The sequence below is a fragment of the Phalacrocorax carbo genome, chromosome 4 (assembly GCF_963921805.1).
Source record: "Phalacrocorax carbo chromosome 4, bPhaCar2.1, whole genome shotgun sequence".
In the NCBI taxonomy this organism is placed as follows: domain Eukaryota; kingdom Metazoa; phylum Chordata; class Aves; order Suliformes; family Phalacrocoracidae; genus Phalacrocorax; species Phalacrocorax carbo.
In genome coordinates, this window is record NC_087516.1 from 72,275,267 (window position 1) to 72,294,655 (window position 19,389).

The window sequence follows — 19,389 nt, forward strand, 5'->3', positions numbered from 1 at the left end:
CTCTGTTTATCTCAGAAGCTGAAAGAGAACTATTGATGTACAATACCTTATCATAAGAAAATGATAAAGAATATCTCACATTTGGCTGAAATATATCCTCATGAAAACTATCCAGCCTTAGTTCAACCTGATCTCTGCAAAAGATTACCAATGAGAGATTTCTAGTGTCAGTACAACTTAAAGTGCACACCATGATGCACTTTTGTGGGAGAATGTAAGGTTCATCTCTTTTTTTATTTTTACTCTGGGTTCAGTAGCAGATGGAAACAGTGATTGCTGACACATACTCACCTTTCCAGTAGATGGTAGTACAGATGTGCTTAAAAGAATATTACATTTGGGACTGAAACAAACAATATGTAGACATTTTCAAGTACTGAATAAGGAGGAATTTTTAGCTGTATCAGTTCTTAAAACTAAGTCATGTGAAACTGCCATTGGGAAAAAATGAATGTTGGGACCTATTTTATTCTCACCACTGATCTTTAGCTAGCTACTGAAAGTTCTATTTGGATAGAAAACTTGGTTGAAATGCAAATACTCATAACTGAAAGATGGATCTCTCTAAACCATTGACACTCCTATTTATATAGTGTTAAATCATCTGAGTGGTGGTGCGCAATAGTCCCACTGAACGCAAAAGCCTATGGCCATATTAGTACGTTTTATAAGCTGCGTGTATTCATTTTTTTAACCAGGCTTGACTTTGCTATATTAGTAGAGACAGAGATGAAAATCCTTTGTGCGGCCAGCATTACAGGTTTTCCCTCACAGATTTGTTATGCCTGTATGTGCTGATTTTATCAGCAATAACTAAACATGCATATGATAACAAATGCAGTTCATTAGTGTTCTAAATATAATTTTTCAAAAGCCATATAAGTTGAAGATATTTCATAGAATAACAATTTAACTTGTTGTAAGCTTTCTAAGTTTTTAAATTTTTTACAGTATTACAACTCTTTTAAAAATATAACAGAAGAATGACTAAAGGAAAAAGGGTAATGGATTACAATTTATCTGATGACCAAAAGTCAGAATTTATTGAAGCCATTTTAATTATGACATAACTATTAAAAAAAAAAAAAACCAACTAAAAAATTTGCCAGTTATTTAGGGCATAAATTTCTAAATTTTTCCTGGTGGGGAATATTAACATATGGTCTTTTAATACCTACAGAATATTTTCATAAATCACATCTATACATAAATTCCTTGGGATGTTTTTGGCCATTATGGTCGCTACTACTTCATTTCAGAGTTATATACATGTTACTAGATACACTAAAGCTTGCTTGGAATAAATCTTCATGAACTTTCTGAACACTATTCTTACCAGTGACAACTGATGTTAGTCAATTTTGCAGTCCTATTACCTTTGAAGCCCTACAACATTAATATAAAACCCTAATTAAGGATATATATACGTGAGACTTGTGAGAGAGATAGGAAGGAGAATAAAAACATTAATTATCTGTTTTATTGGTGTTGTCTGATAGATTGTAATGATTGCCACTGAAGAGACTCCTATGCAGGATTTACACCTGAGGGAAAAGCCGGTGGTTCATTTTAAATGACACACTCAAAAAATCAAGATTGGTGGCAAGGCAGAAGGGGAGTAATTATGTGGAAGACCATGGATGCTGCTCCCATAATCTGTTTCCAGCAAAAATAGTAAGATAATGGCAATAAGAGCAACTACCTTCTAGATGATGTCAAAAGAGAAATTGTCTTGACAAATGAGGGAGATTTTAAATGGGAGTTTTCTCTGACCTACAATACGAGGAAAGGTTATGCTAATATGTTAAGGCACAGGCCTTTACTAATGGCTGAGCCGTAGACAAGGCAGTATAGCTCAAGACGAGAGTCAGGTTTTTGTACTTCTTTCTCCCTGAGTGACTGAGAAACACTCATTATCCTGTCCTAGGTTATCCTATTATAAATGCTCTTAGCTTATTATAAATGTTCTCTGATATAAATGTTGCAAGCAGCGATCTTGGAAGAAGAAAGTGTGAAGTTAGCATCTGGCACAAAGAGGACAAACTACTTCTGTTTTAAAATTAAGGACAGCAGTTGTCTTGTCTGAGCCACATTCTGTCCTCATGAACAGTCATCTATCAATCTATCAATCTATGCAAGCAGCTATTAAGTTTTTCTATTTTTTCCCCAAATTATGTATTTTTCTGATTGAAGCCAAATTTGGCCCTGAATTATTCTGTGTGCACTTTTTCCCATGAACAGTGAACTGAAAAAATATTAATCCTTTTAAAGCACCTTGAAGCCCATTTCTCTTTTCAACTAATGAACTATGTAAAGGAGCCTCAGTTGCCTCAGGGAAGCTTGTCAAACCTATCACAAGGAACCTTTATAAAGCCTAAAGGACATGTATCATAATGTATAAAATTTGTCATAGTATGTCATTATTAGCTTTTGGGAGGCTTGTTGAAACAATTATGGATGATTAAGCCATATTTAAAAAATAAAAGGTGGTTCCACAACCAATAGAACTAAGGAAGTTAAGCTTCCCATGTTTTGGGGTTTTCTTGTTGTCTAGTTTAATGTGATAGAAAATGAAATCTTCATTAAAGATTTTTCTGCCATAAAGCTTTTTATAGGAGGCCTCTCCAGGGAGGATTCTCTGGTGTCCAGGATTGCATTTATGCAAGACTGTGGGTAGCCTCCCTCCGTAGGTTGTCTGTGGCTACAAAACTCAAACCCCTGTAATTATTTCTGAGACCTCTACCTTCCACCAAATCTGTTTGCAATGAACCGTGCAGAAATCATCAAAAGTTATCAGGGGATGTGGGAGGCACACAGACAGGCACGCAGATGCATTTGGAAAGGTACATAATTGCAGTCTGATGACAACTGTGGGGAATGAGGCTGAAAAAGGTACTGACATTCAACCTTCCTTATTTTGTTTACTGTCCTGAGTGTTTCCTCTCATTTATTTTCATTTCAGCCTGAAAACCAGTGTGAGCATGATTATGTAAAGGACTGCATGCAACCATCACCTGGCAGAAGGATGGGAAGGACAGTTTGGCCCAAGGGACAAACCCAGACTCACCCCATTTCTGCAATGTCAAATACAGGTATGCCCTTTTCTCTGGTCTCCACAAATCTTGTACAGTAAGCAGTCCCAGTCACAACAGGAATGGGTAAACTAGCCTTGGGCAGACTCTGGAAAGATGAGATTTGAAATCTTTGTCATGAGGAGGGAACAGCACTCTAGTCCTTAACTGCTCAGCTAGCACATAAAAAGCATATTAGTTTTAAATCCTGCAGCCAACCTTACTCAGTATGCTGACTGTTTTGAATCTCAAACAAAAACGCTTAGCTGTCCCTCTGCACTGTAGGTTCCCTTTTGTGTTTTTTGTTGTTATTGTTCTTTAATTGTATCTAAGCCTAAGATAAATTTGATGCCTGTCTATAGTGTATTTTGGAACACCAGGCAGCAATCTCTAAACCCATCATGACCAAATGGATGGCAGCAAAGCTCATCAGTTCAGCCACAATAAGCTGAGACAAAGTACCGCACTAACAGAGCTCTAATGCCTTCAAGACAAACCAGTAGCTATTGCACAGGAATGCACTGCACCATGTGGAAGATATTCATACTAGTTTCCATAACCTTGCATTTCTCGGAGGGTTTCACAAACTGATCTTGCTTAGCACCGTCAGTGACAAGATTGATAACAACAGGTATCGCTCTCACTAGCAGAGGAGGATACAAGTACCACAATTGCCAGTGCAGACCTTTGTGTCAGCTTGCAGATTCCTATGCAATCTGGCTAAACTTCAGCCAACCATCCAAACTGAAACAGATTTCAACTTGCATTTTAAATATTACTTGGGAGGTTTTTTTAAATGAAATAGAATTAGTAAAGAGGCTTGCTAAAATTCTAATCACTGTCAGTAACCTGATAGTGTACATAAATTTTGCTATATATACTTTCAGAGTGAAACTTTGAAGCAGACTAGGTTGTCTTATTATCAGTGTAAATTAGTTCTACCTAATAGACACTGCAATTATCTTCTGATATAATTACAGGACACCTTTTTAACTCTGCCAGTTTTTTTGGTCTTCAGGAACAACCACACTGGCTAGCAATCACTAATACAATGGAATAGGAAGTACACAAGCCATCTATCACAAAGACAATATTTTTAAAGTGTTTATGCAAAACAACTTGCTGCTCTGCTCCATCTTTTGTACCTTTTTGTAATAAAAACCACTGCCTTAAGTTATTTTCTTAAATCACATATTTTATTATCCATGCTTTATGCCAAATTTCCTTTTTTGTGATAGCTATTTATCATAGCAAAAGCAAAACAGGAACATACTTCACTGTGGGAGTTTTATTTTTATAGTAGGAAGCTTTAGTGGAGATGGGATTGATACATCAAAGTCTTATCCCATGATAACAGATGTATTTAAATATTTACCTTCATTTTTGTCCTCGACAGTTAATACAATATTTCCCTAACATAAGCTGCTGAGTGTATTTTCCCCTTTCTTATTCTTATTAAAATTGTGATTTGAAGATATATTCCTAAAGCTGTGAATAGTTATTAACATTTCTTTAAAGGCTTCAATATTTGAATGGCCAAATTCCAGCTTGAGTAATTACATTCTGCCTACTTAAATTCCCCACACAGTTTCAATTAGATAAGTTATTCTTCTACTCTTTATGTCCTAAAACTGTTCTGCAGCATTGCTGCCACTATTAAACAGCTGCTGAATTTTGCCCCAGAGGTGACTGAACTGATCCCTATATACAAAACACAATATATAAAACAAACTGAATTTTTGTTGGATGAAAGTTGGTAAATATAAGTTTTATGATGGCTAAGTATTATTTTTGGATGCCCATGTTTATGCTGGTTTTAAGGGTAACCATAATGAAACCTTTCCCACAGAGTCCTATTAACAGTGCTCTAGAAGGAATGGGAGCATTTGCTCTGAACATGTATGGAAGACATTTCCAGGGACTCATCAAGAAGACTGCCCGTAAATTGTAGGCGCATTGCCATATGGGTACAGGAATGACCCCACCAAAGACATAAAAGAACTGTAGGCTAGATTTTATAGGTACTTAGATACTTAAAGCCTCAGAAAGGAAGCCAGTATCTATGTCAGGCATACTGTGGAGGACTCTTCCCCATATGCTTTTGGAAATCCTACTAGGGCCTTTAAAAGGAAATAGAACCCCAAATACCTTTAAAAGACTTTCCCCCACATACTGTGACCTCAGCCTGACACTATCCAGTTGCATGTAATTTTGCTTTACCAAGCAAATCCATTTCCTTCTACTGTAGTTAAACCTGTAAGATTCTCTTCCTTGAAGAAATAGGTAAGAAAAGATCTGAAGTAGCAAAGAGCACTACCTGCATCATTTAAGAACAGTTTTAGTGTGGTCCTAGCCTGTAAGTGTGCAGTTAGAAACTTTTTTCGTATACCTGGACCTATATTTCTGCTCCCTACAAGGGATCCTGTTCAGATTACAGTGATTACTGTAAATTCAAGGTAATCTGGTGCTGCTGGGAGGTTGTGTGGGAAATCCCTGTGTAACTGCACATCAATAATTAAGCCAAATTCCAGTACAGGCTTTTGGATTTAGGCCTTTGTAAATGAAATCCTCCCTCCTTCTTCATAAAAGATTTCTGTAGATAAATCTTCAAATAGGCCTAGGACAGGTAGGCCCCAGGCTTATACAAACTATATATAAACTGAAATTATTTCTGGGGTCAATTAAAATGCATGTTTAAATATAGAACCTGTGAAAGTTGAAGGAGTACTTAAACATTTATAAATTTGAATGCTGCTGTGGCTGAATGGGGACTCTTCTTGTTTTGCTTCCTCATTTTTCCTGAGGTAGGCGACATACACTTGGCAAGTATGCACCTCAGAACAGGCATTTCTCTGTTTCTCTTTTTTGCTATTCTGTCTTGCAGAAGACAACCTGCTCTACAGGAGAAAGATACTTTTTCTGTCTGCAGTGTTTCTTATTCTTGGGGGGGTATAAGGCTTTTCTCTTTCCTCGATGAACTGATGAGGTTTAGGGCATCACCTAAAAGAGATTCTGCACTTTGAGATTTCTGCTCTTCTTTTTTTTTGCCTATTTCTTCTGAATTCTGGGTTTTTTTCCTAATCTTCCATCTTCATCCGCATACTTTTTGTATCTGTGAATCCTCCCTCCATACAGTCCAATCTTCTCCTATATATTCCATTTTAGATAGTGAATCTCTTCTCTGGCTTATCCATCCCCATTCTGTGTTTATTTCGGTTCTTTCTCAGCCCCAGGCTTTTCCTTGCCACAGCATTAGGGTAGAATGCTGCCTAACAATATCTCTGATTATATTGAGCTGCACTTCAGGATACAGACCTGGGCTTGAACATTACAAGCCTTCTGCTTGTGCTGAAGAGCGGAGACAAATGAGGCGACAGTCCTCAACCCTGAGTAGCTGCTGAACTGTTTTTCGCATCACCATCTAAAACACAGATGTTAAGAACGGTATTGCAGAAAATATCTGGGCTACAGAGTCTTAGTGCAACATAAGAACTTAGAGCAAATCAAAGCAAGTAAGGACCGGGCAGTTTATGAATCAGCAAAATATTCAATTGTAGTGCAAATCCACAACAAAAGTAATAGTTTACTAGGACTATGTCAAGTATCAAAGATCAACATTTTAAATAAAACTCTAACCAGAGCATGCCAGGGGAAAAAAAAATTATTAAAAATCAAGGTTGCCAGAATATTTCTGTAGTCTCTGTCTCTACTAACGAAAACTACTCATGGCTTCTTATCATTTGCGCTTACCAGAGGAAGAGCACAGACAGTGTTAAACGTCCCATGGTGCAGCTGCTGCAAAGGCTGACAGCACCAGTCCCGTGTGCCTCATGTTCTGTGTTCCACAAAAAGCTCTGCTGTGGATGTGGGCTTTACTTAAAACAGTAACTCTTTTCAACATTTACTAAATTTTTTTTCATTTCAAAGAAAACATGCTCAAATTTTACAAATATCCCTGAAAAAAAATCCAACACCCCATTTCCACAGCACAGCCACTGTTGATGAAAAAAGAACATGTTTCTGTCCATAAGGAAGAAAACACACTTAGTAAACGTCATCATTAAAGAACGCTCATCATTTTTGTGAACTGTCCCACTGTGTATCACATTTCTTAAAACATTACCAAAGTAACAGCTCTACAGTTTAGCCACCTGATAAAAAATAATGCTCTCATAGTAAGATCTTATTTTTCAGGCGAACCTCCTTATAGATCATACCTGCTCAAGATTAATTTGGAATGGAAATTTTCACAAAGCAGGGTATGGAAACTATTCAGACATTTTTCTCGTCCTCCAGATTTTCACTGTACTTAAGTTAATTATATATAAATCTAAACAGTTTCACTGTAGTTTTTAATTAGTAGAATAACGGCAATAATTGTAAGGCCAGGATTTCAAAGAAAATACCTTTGGTGTTACCTAAGACAAACTGAAAAACCTGTACTTTTTCATGTATTAAGACAGATGCTCAAATGCATTAGTTATTATTGAACACTGAAAAATTATATTTGCATTTTATATTCAATTTGATTTTAAAAAAATGATAATACTTCAGCACATTAACCATATGTTACTTAAGAAGCCATTATCTGCAGTTTGAAATAATAGAGAAGGCTCTGGACCTCTATGTATAATTTGCCAATGTATTCTCCATTTTTCTAAAAGCCTACAAAAGAAACTCTTCCAATTAGAGATTAAAGGGAGAATAATATTCTAATAATATTCTCTTCCTGATTGCAAGAAAAAGAAAGGTTTTAATTTTTAAAGAAACTGCTCCAGAATCTGATATAGTTTATATATTTACTTATATTTTAATTATACTGTTCTCCAAACATGTCAGTTGTATAAGAATATGCACATTGTTACTATTAATGTATTTCCACCATATGTCCATTGACAAGAGAAGTACAGTACTGCACTCAAGCACATCACTGAATGTTAAAAGTAAACTAAAAAACAAAGTTTACTATTCTGAGTTTTGGTCACGTATTGAAGGTTACAATGACTTGATGCTTGTCCGTGTATTTCCTACATTTAAAATATAATTTGATTTTAAATCTCATTTAATGCACACAAATGGCATCACATTGATGATGAGAAATGTGCAATTATTGCTGAAGTATTGTGTCACAAAACAAGTACAATTTACATTTGTTTAATTTATTGGATCTAACTTTACAAGGACTGTTAGGAATGACCACGGTTGAAAGGACCCTAAATATTTCTTGAACAGAGCCATACCAACGTTATTCAGGGTGAGGTTGAAATTCTAGTCGCAGTAGTTCACTGCTGTGTTCCCTGTAGCTTTCTACTACAGCATATTCTTTCTATCATATAATATTTGGGTTTTGACAGGTAGGTGTAATATCATCGGGACATAGGATTGATTTAACTTTCTTATTGCCTAGTTGAATGCAAACTCATTGCACTATATGACACAATAGGAAAGCACATACAATGGAACATAATAATGGACAAAATGAAATGCTTCCTTCACTTAGACATTTCGGGACTACCATTTTCTAATTAAGATCTATATGTTGGTGTATATATACATGTATACACACCAGTTCTCCATCATAAGCAGGTCTGGGACTGAATGAAATAAAAAGACCTAAGTCTGAAATGCTTCAAAGTTTGAACAAAGCTCAGACTTTGACCTTGGTTGTGACTTACTATCAGTGCAGAATCAGTGATGGTGAACCTATTGCTTGCAGTTTCCACCTTCACAGGAACCCTTGCTTGCTTATTTTCATCAAGCTTCATTCCAGTCTCACTCCACAAACATAAGGCAACTGCTTATTTACCATAAAGGAAAATACTGCAAGGCAAATACTGACCTATATGCCTAGTTATCTACTTTTGCTTTAATATTATTAACTAGTAAATGTAGGAAATATTTTTGGCTTACAAAACGTTGGTCATTATTTAGGTGGCCAGTATGTATCATGATGATAAGCTTAGTTCCACTGTTTTCTCATGATCCTCTACATTACTTACAGACACAGACCTAGATAATCGCTTCTGAATTTACTCACTTAGTCTAGTGGGACCCTCAAATCTGTATGGGAAGGCTCAAAAGTGGTAGGATAAACAGGAAGATGTCATTACAGCAAGAGTCAAGCTTAACCTATAAATTGGAGACCTAAGCTGCTTCTAAGTATGGGGTTTCTGGTTGGCACTTCTCCAGTACTGGACAGTTATGTCCATGTTTAGCATTTTGCTTACAGTCATCTTGTAATTAAGTTACATCAATGCCATCTCATGCAAATTGTCTATATAAGAAAAAAGCCATTCAAATGCATTGTGTATCTGTACATGAATTTCAAAATCAGTTAAGATAATCATGTCACATTAAATAGCATAAGGTGACAGAGGGTTCAAGTGGGAGGCTTTGGCAGTTTTAGCAGACATCCTTAAATCAACAACATAAATTTTAATATAGTAATTGTATTAGACCAAAGAGATGTGTTAACAGGGTACTGCTTCCACACTATTTACAGAGGGAAGTAAAATATAAATACATTCATATTTTTTCTAACCTCTTTGTTTTTTAAATCTTCTGCAAACAATCCAGCCCAAACAAATCTTTGTTTGTATAATCTACTCCATTTCTAAAACCTCCACTGGGTTAGACTTTCCAATTAAAATATGATTCTTTATGCACATTTCGTAGAAAATGTTTACTCAGACATTGTGCACTGTTTTCTGCAATGCATGGCTTTGGCATTGCAAGAAAAAGAAAATTTCAAGGACCTTGTTTAAAGCTCACTTCTGTTAATGATTCACAGACAAATATCTGTTAATTTATCATACAGAGGCAGGGGGACCAACGCATTTTGTGACACTGTTTGGTGACATAAGCAGACTAAAAGTTGCCAAGATTTTCCCAGGTTCCTTTTTTTAGTATTGTAACACGGCGGAAGGAATTAGGATATTCCCTTATTTTTATATGGCAATCCAAGAAATCCCAAGACCGCCTGTTCACCTAGTCTTGGTACCGGTACCCTTCCACCAGCCAAAAGGAACGGCTACCAGGGCAAATTCTACAGTACAGTGGAAGCACACAAGTAAAGCAAAACACTTGCTGTCAAGAATTCACTGTTGACACCATATTCACTGTTGACACCATATGTGCTCTGCAGGGGCTACTTCATACTCACCCTGTGAGTATTCTTTGATGGTTGAAGTGCAGGAGGCAAGCTCTTGGAGTGTCCATCTTCCAGTTTTGTTTCGCCCAAAAGGAGGTGCTTCTCGAGCTCTGAGGCTGTTCCACAGTGTGAACCAACATTCTCTTAAGTAGAGATGGGTCAGGAGATTGATTTTGTGTTAATGCATCCCAAAGCAACTGCCCAGTGCCTGCTTGGCCCACCCAATGCTGTTCAGAGCTGGCAGGTAGTCCACTGAAGTTTTCACCATGGTGGAACATCATTTGGTTTTGATGGAGATGAGAATCTGGAAAAATGTATTAGGGAACACATGAGAATAACTTGTTCCAGGCAGAGTATCTGCTAAACAGCGCATCACTGGTCTTGATCTTTGGTGGGGTTGTGAACAGTCACAGTAAGAACTGCTCAATGCACATTGATTGTCAAACAGCTCCTGATCAGTGGTGGCATTTCCTCCAGGCCTGCAGTGCCAGTTGATTGCAAAAGGTTTCTTTTGCCTCTCTCTACACTGAACCAGTAAAATCAGATAAAGAAGAGATATTGTGGTCTCTAAGTAACTGCTCTTCTGGGGGACAATTCCATGCCTTTTTAAATAGAAAATTTACCACCCCAAAGTTAGAAATCCACAATGATATCAAAATTGTTCTAATTTCAGTAAGCAGTTAAAGAGATTTAGTATTATGCTAAATCCTCAGATTGGGTGACTACTGCTACAATATATACAAACACCAACAAATGTTCAAAATCAACTGTTTATATGAATGTTAAACCAGATAATCTAGAAGAAAGGTAATTGCTATTTAATTCTAGCATCTTTGCAAGTGTCCATTTTAACGACTGTCTAAGGCTACTCAGCTTTATACTTAGTTTTGTAAGTATAGATAGTCTATGTTATACTGAGTTATTATAGAGTAAGACTAATTGAGAGCACTATGGAAATTAAGATTACATATTGATAAATGCCAGGATAACATCATGCTTCAGTAATCCTCATCTGTGCAGCCAGGAAAATTAATACTATTTCTCTACTGCACTATTTTCTTCTCACAGTTTAAATGGAAAACGTATGATCTAGAATTGTTTGTAGTGAATAAAAGGAGCCTGCATGGTAAAATATCTGACATATTTGTAAACCAGCAATTATGGCATATACCCAGCAATTTGAAATATTTCTGAATTGTTCAGCACATCCCCAAATTGCTCATGTAATGAAAGCACATGAAAATGTTATTACCATTGTTTCTAGTTGTCTTCCATTTCCCACTGGAGACTTTTTTGTCAGCCTAATATATTTTTGTTTGTTTTCAGCTCTGGCTTTATTTGGTTTTGGTCCTGGCATGAAAATCAGCTAATGACACCTTTTCTCAGTCTACAGAGGCTTCCACTGTCTAGCAAGAGTAGATTATTCACTCAATGCATGACCTCAGAGTAAGATTGGGGGTTGCTGCTTTATCTGTTTATTTAGATTTATTTTAGAGGAGGGATATCCACAATGCAGCTGTACAGGACAGTGTCATCTACACTCTCTGACGGCTACTAATAGTCACTTCATATCTTAAGAATAAACACAATGGACTCTTCACTGATGGGTTATTTTTTTGTCCAAATTAAATGAAGAAGTGCAATAGAATTCTGAAGAATCTCTTGCCAAAGGCCCAACATACCAACCCACAGTATTTTTGAGAGTCGAGAGCAGAATTGTCTCAGGGATTAGGAATCATAGTTGTATCATTTATCTCCTGATTTTCAGTGTGAAGCTAGTCAGGTTGGTGATGACAAATATTAACAGAAGCATTACTTAACAGCTTAGAACAGCATACAAAAGGACAGTCACAATCCCCCCACCCCATGCCCCGAATGTTGCTTTATAGATGCTTTGTGCCATGCTGGAAGTGTAGGACAGCTGTAACCCAACTAAAATAGCTCTCAGTTGACTTTCCTGCCTAATGCGTAAGTAGCGCAGAGTCGCTTTATTGTCTGCAGCACCACCACCACAGCCAGGGACAAGCGGGGATGGCTGCAGCATCGCCATCATCAGCTGCTGCCAAAATGATGCCTCGGAAGCACAGACAGTCTCTTAGAAAATGGAGTGGTTCTCAGGATGCTCTGATTCACAGGGGACCAGGCCGGCACATACTCGAAAGAACTGGGAAATAAAAGAGGTTTAGCAAATTAGCTAGTACAAAGAATTTTTATGATAGTGCCCAAATGAAAGCTCATAAAGAATTAAAATATGACAACTGTCATAACAACAGAAAGCATTGTTATAATATGAAACCATCTTACTAATTTGTCATGGCATCCCTGAGGATAAGCAGGCATTTTGCCTCTCCATTTTCCCTTGTTTGACTGATATCAACCTGAACATCTAGACTGCAGTGCTTAAAATACAAACCATGTAGAAGAATATCAAGCTGTGTACATACAAATTGGAGATGGATTTGCCTATGCAACATATTGTCTCTGGTATCACAACTCAGTTACCAGTAAAACTTCTGCAAATAAATGTGTCTTGCAGTTTAAAAAAGAAGATAATAAAATACATACTTTGAAATGGCAGAGTCTATATAAGCTAAATAAATCTTCAGGCCACAGCAAAGAAAATTATTTTTCTAACTCCAAACCTAGTGAAGAAAAGCAGTTTTTAAAGATATTCTTACTGAAGGACAGAAGAAAGTGTAGACAAAATCAGATTATTTGGATCACCAATAATTTGTTCTGGGTTTGCACACTCTTCACAGCCCAAAGAGTCCTCATCCATGATTAAGTCTCCTGAGCATTATTGCAGTATAAGCACGTGAAGAAAATACAAAGTTATTAGCATAGACTTAAAACCCATCTGAACAATTCATATCCATAGTTGACACACAGGGAAAAACATAGGTGTGTTTAAAGTGAAAATAAATTCTTAAATACAACAGAAAGACGTGTGTGTTCTCTTTCTCACATAAATTCACAGAGATACTGATGGCATAGATAGGCGTTTTAAGGGAGGGGAAGAGGTTGTCTTCACTTTCCATTACTCAACTAAAAACCACTGTCAAAGGAACTATATTTCAAAGGCTATGAGGGTTCATGTCATGTCAACATCTAACTCTAAAGATATCATAGAGTTGCTATGAAAAAAATTGAGTAATAAAAATTAACCTTGATAAACACTTGTTAGCTGTCACCTTTTACAGTTTTTATTACATAGATTTGATAAATTTTCTCCATTGTATTAGGCCTAGTCTATTAGGGCACTTATATGCTAAATATACAATAGCTGTGCAAATTTCTTAATTTTCCTAAGACAAGAATCTCTTGACATTTGCGTTTTTCCATTTAATAGTTCGAAACTTCAGCAACTGAAAATTTTGTAACATACAAAGGTGAAAACTCTGAGCATAACCTTTTTTATAATTAGTGCTTGGTATGATCATGGTTTTGAAAAACAAAATTACGTGTTTTTTTTCTTCTTAGCTTTTGATGAGAAGAAACTGCTTTCATATTATTTCCCAGATTTATGGGAATAAGAGTTACTATGGAGTAATACTGAATACAGTATTAACTGGGCAGAGCGTATAGAAGAACTGAAAACACACCAAGAGACACAACTAACGCTTCAGACATGCAACTGTGCTTACTTACAATCTTTCTTTTTCCTTCTAACTCTCTTCTCTCAGTTCTTTTCTGGATTTCAGCGTTTCCTTGAAATTAACACTAGGAGTTTCCTCTTTCTTCCCCTCTTTGTCCGAAAGTCTTGTCCTGAGTAAAAATTAAAGCTATTTGTGGTACTCCATCAGTCTTTAAACAGTTTGACTCTTTCCCATTTACTTCTTTTTAACTATTTCTCCTCCTTTTTCATAACAGTTAAAATAAATTGAAAGGGTGGGGGGGGAAGGTTCATAATTCTCCAGGTGAAGCTGAAGGAAAACAGAAGGGGAGTACTGCAGATGAGATGTCAATTGCTAAAATTACCTTGTCTCTGTGATCAGATAGGCCTTGGATTTATTGAACTACAGGGCATTCTATAAGGTCTACTTAGTTTCTTGCATTTGTTTCCCAGCACTGAACTGAAGGAACCAAATGTTTTGAGCACGGTTATTGATTAATATTGTTTATTGCATATATTGTTCTAGGCACTTAGGGAAAAATGTAGGTACGTTTAGAAGAAAATAAATACATAAGTAAGATGGCAACTGGACTCCCTCTTTCCTTCTCTCCCACCACATGTGTATGCATTAGCACAGCTCTGAAAAGCCACCTGGACAATTCATAATGATAGTAGGCACTTAGGAAAAAGTATCGGTATATTAAAAACTGAAGTATATACATAAATAAGACAGTAAGGCAACCTATACATGTATGTCAGCAGAGATATGAAAGCTGTTTGAAGAATTCTATCAGCAGTAAGAGTGCCACAGGGCAACTGCATGGACACACAAACGAGTCAGCGCAAAATAATTTCTTCCCCAAGCATTACCCTGAGAGAGCGTGCCTTAGCAATACAAAGGACATACACAGGTCAACTGGGAATGTGAAAGCTCTGTCTGGGAGAAGCACTGGCTGCTATTTTGATAAGAATTTATATCATCCCCCCCCCCCCGATTACTAAATTATATGTGAAATTATATGTGAAATTTTAAGAAAACCTCAAAAATTCAGAATTTCACACTCACACTTAAAAGTACAGAACTTTGCCATGTTTTCATGTTTTTGTCAGTTTAATTCATGGCAAGAGAAAAATTTTCTACTGAAGCCCTGTTTTCTGAAATGACCTGGGTTATTAATGTGTTCTAGTCCCTGATGTGGCTGTTACTAATTCTTACTAAAAACATTTTCTAAATGGTTTTAGCTTAATTGCAGAAAGCACCTTCCAACGCTGCCCAAACAAAGAATTAGTCTGCAACAGCTACTATTTCTCAGTTCACATGCTTCCCAATTTCTCACTATCATCTTTGTGTAGACAACCCCTTCCTAGTGACTGAAACAGATTTTCTGCGTCAAAATGTCTCTTACTTCTGTTGTAATGAAGAGGTTTCATACTTCAGAGTGTCAAACTGTGTCACTGCAAGACAAATAGAAAACACTTTGATCTCAGAGGATGTCTACACAGCATACTGAAGGTGTGATGACAGTACTGACATCCATTCTAGTTTGAATTTAGCTAGCATGGGTAATATTAAGAGCCTGCATGTCTAATAAGTATAAACTAGAACCTGATGGGGATGCTCCCTTGGGCTGCTAAGGAGTAAAAAGGAGCCATTCTTCGTGGCTAACAGAGGACTAACAGAACCATCAGACTTTATAGTCTGCAGTTCAAAGAGTGCACCTGTAATGTTAGTACAGGGCAAAACATTTTCATTTCATGTTATGTCAATTTTTATTGATAATGTATTGTTTTAATATTAAACTATTCCAGTCAGAAGGCTTGCCCTATCAAATTCTGTTATGCTGGCAAGATCTTTAAATTTAGACCAGAATGTTTGTTTAAAAAAACTATTAAGGTTTCCTTGTTTCTCTTGTTTATTTACCATATTTCTGGCACTAGTATACAGACAGGGAGATTTCCAGCCAGTTGATGCATTATCTTCCTCCTTGTCTCTTTTTGACCTTATAATGAATAACCCAATCTTTTCCCAGTTTTTATATCCTTGTCCATATTTTGTATTGGCTTATACTTACTTGGGCCCTTTTGTTTCTAAGTCTGTGCAGGCTTGATGCTAACAAAGCTTTCCGTTTTATTCCAGCATGCCTTTTTTGGATCAAAAAAACTCCCTTCACCTTAGAAAAGAAAATATTCCAGTCAACAAGTGGCAAATATTCAGTGACAGGTATTAAAGTATGCATTAGAATACTTTGACTGTTATATCGCAGTTTCAGAGGTCTGTAACAGTTGTACATTTGTACATGGCCAGTGCCTTTGTGACATAATCAAATGTAAAAATAACACTGTGACTATAATTACAAATAAAACTCAAAGAAAATGTCAAAATTCTTAAAATTTGAACATCTATAGAAAATTTTAAAATAAAATGTTCCACTGATTTGGATCAGTATAGGAACACGCTGATCCAACCAGGAATACACAAACTGTTTCCTGATTGTGGGGACGATGAGATTTACTCTTGTTATGAATCAGAACAGAAACATTTTTCTATTTCTATTTCTACCATCTTTTCTGGTAAAATGGAAAATCAAAATTTTGAGCAGGGCTATTAATCCTTACTCTTAAGTGTGGCCTGTATGACATGAAAAAGAGTCAGATTCAGCCACCACAGGAGCTGGGAGCTCCACTTGTTTGATGATGAAGAAACAAGTAGATGTTCTCTTTTGTTACAGTTCTAATTCACAGGCTCTGTTAAATCTAGCAGAATACTAATTACCTTAAGTGGATTTCACAGTTGACAGAGACCTTTGCCAGGAAGACAAGCTTGACAAAGGCAATTGAAACTTAGCTAATGAAGAATACTAGATCCACCTTTGAGGAATGTTAAGTAAGTGCTTTGCTTTTTATGAAAGGTACCTCTTCTATAAGTAAAGCAACCACAGAAATGTCAACATTTCATTCTTAGACACCTTGCTAAATCCTGCAGAGGGTTATCAAATTACCTTTAGGTTTTCCCTTTCTGTAATGATATTTATTCGTACAGCATTTCCTTGCAGTGAAGCTCTGTGGACCAATCCTGAAAATGGCGCATTCAGTGTTTGCTTAGCACAGCTTAATCAAACCAGTCTTCATATTGCCAATCCCAGTATGGCAGAAATGTCCTCCTTGCAAATGAGGGTTATGCAGGTATGTGTAATTATTACAGAAATGCTTGAAGCACACAAAAGTGCAGATGAGAGCCAGGTTCGTAAAAATGTTCTTTTGTGATCATGTTACTTGAGGAAGCTGAAAATATGCAAATAACTACTGCCTTTGGTGGTACTCAAAAGCTGATACCAGCTCAGAATTAGTACAAAGTTGGGATGCTGTAAAACCTGCCGAGAAATATGGGCAAAGCCTTGCTTGTGTGGTTGGCTGGGTGTTCTGCTTGCAGTTAGGATCAAAGACGCAGTCCAAACGCTTTAAGATTAACTCTCCCTTTTCATACTAAAGGTGCTTCCTCATTTTAGAAGATCCTGTGATACTGCAGCATTCTTACCTACTACAAGAGTACATTGCTGTGAACCTTGTGCTCCTGTGAAGTATTTTCAGGCTTACCTGGATTTTTCAGGGAACAAAATATTTGGTTTTCAGCACCAGTAAGATGTTCTATATGAGCATAAATTAAAGTTGTTCAGGTAGTAGAGAGTTTCAAAGAGTTTTTAAAGCCATAAAGCAGTTTATTTTCTAATTTTTCAGGGTTTTGCTGAAGAAGCCAATCAGAGAAAGATTTCTTTGAAAATGATCTAGTTTAAAGTTTTTGCTCGCTCTTTTCTGAATCATGTCCTACACGATAGTTTCAATTATTTATTATAAGGCAATGGTAAAAAAGTGTTAATTAGCAAAGATGAAAAAGACTGACTCAATGGGAGCTCCTGTAAAGGAGCTCTTATTTCTAATGCCTGAGGTGACCACTAATTTACAGCTTTTGATAGCTTGCATGCATGGTTCACAGAATAAATTGGTCTTGGAGAAAAAATACTGTACACCTTATTCACTGTGGTTAATGAAGAAGGTCTAGGTTTTGCTGTTGTTTTTATTTTTTTAGTTCAGGCAATTTAGTTTTGATAAAACAGTTTAACTTGGCAGCGTTAGAAATTAAAATATGCAAAGAAAGTATGACACTGGAAAGGTAAGATTTTCTCCATTCAGCTGAAATGCCAATACCCAGCCCAAGAGGCCAGCTCTAAAAATAATCATGATTATTTTTTTTCTTTCTGTGCCAATTTCAGCTAGTCTTTTCCATCTTATAAAAAAATCCAAGATTAAAAAAAGCTTTAATATCCCAAGATCTTTACACTTTTTTTATTTGTCTTAGTGAAAATAAGAGGAAAAATAACACACAATACTAGATGATTATGCTACTAATGGGAATCATAGAGAAGGCAAACTACAATTTCTCTTAAACATAATGCATCAAAATTACCTTCATATTTTGTTTATATGTTTTATTATTTAATCATAGCTAGACCTGCACAACAGTATGAAACAAGTCCTTACCAAAATTAATTATCTTAATCAATTAGAATACTCAGCAAGGGCCAATAATGCAGTGGTCAGTGGTTTAGTTCAACTATTTTTCACTTGTAATCTCCACTGGACATATCAACTGGTTTCTTGAAAGTTACCACAAAGAAATTAATTTTTATCAGTGGTTATCTGAACTGGATTTTAAATAGATGTGACTTACATGTGAAGTGTTCTGTCTCTCCCTTTTTTCCCCCCTCTCTGTTTTCTCCAATTATCCCAACTCTTCTAGTCATTCTTAAAAAAAAAATAAAACAAAAAAACCACAAAACACCAAAAAACAACAAAACAAAAACAAACAAACAAACAAAACCTCATCCCTAAATTAGTCTCCAAATTTCGTTCATCCATTTTGGCATTTAACCTAGCTAGCTCAGAAGACCAATGTAAAATTTTTAGAGTGACCAATATGGGAGAGTTCCGAGGACCTGAGATGTGCTGCACATCCCTCACGCCAAGGCCTTCAAGGAAAGCAGGAGTCTTCAATGTTGATTGATTTTATTTTTTTTTTTACTTCAAGTCACTGGCTTGGTGTTCTGCTAGTAGAAATGACCGGAATATATTTTTTCCAATGATATCTGAAAATAAGAAGTTTTTGACTGTCTGTTCTGCCTACCCTAACACAGAATCCTGACTGTCCATCTACTCTCTTTCCCAGTCTGTCAATTTTGCTTATGCCTGAATTCTTCATGTTGTTTCACATCATCAAAGCTATGCAGGACCAATTCCTCAAACCTCCAAGCAAATGAATTCATGTGAAAAAGTCACTCTTTTCTTAATTCTTTGTTCAGATCTTTCAAGCCTTTCAGATCTTCCTCAATTAACACCTTTCCACTTAGCCTGTTTTCCTTGCTTATTTGTTCATTTTGTTGTTGTTTTCTTTCTTAATGAGATATTAATTGACAGTCTCTGTGATGTTTCTTATGCTTCAAGCCTTTTTTCATCACCTAACGAGCCTTGCTGAACATAAAACAAGAACAATGAACAAAGAC

At 36.4% G+C, this 19,389-nt stretch overlaps 1 long non-coding RNA gene across 1 annotated transcript; it reads right to left on the bottom strand.

The window, feature by feature from the left end:
* Window positions 1-11,313: 11,313 nt before the first annotated feature.
* LOC135313291 (uncharacterized) lies at window positions 11,314-17,170 on the bottom strand. Its single transcript, XR_010372910.1, has 4 exons — window positions 16,834-17,170; window positions 15,907-16,005; window positions 13,870-13,986; window positions 11,314-12,385 (listed from the first exon to the last, which is right to left on the bottom strand). It is a non-coding gene; the product is annotated as an uncharacterized LOC135313291 (long non-coding RNA).
* Window positions 17,171-19,389: the final 2,219 nt, after the last annotated feature.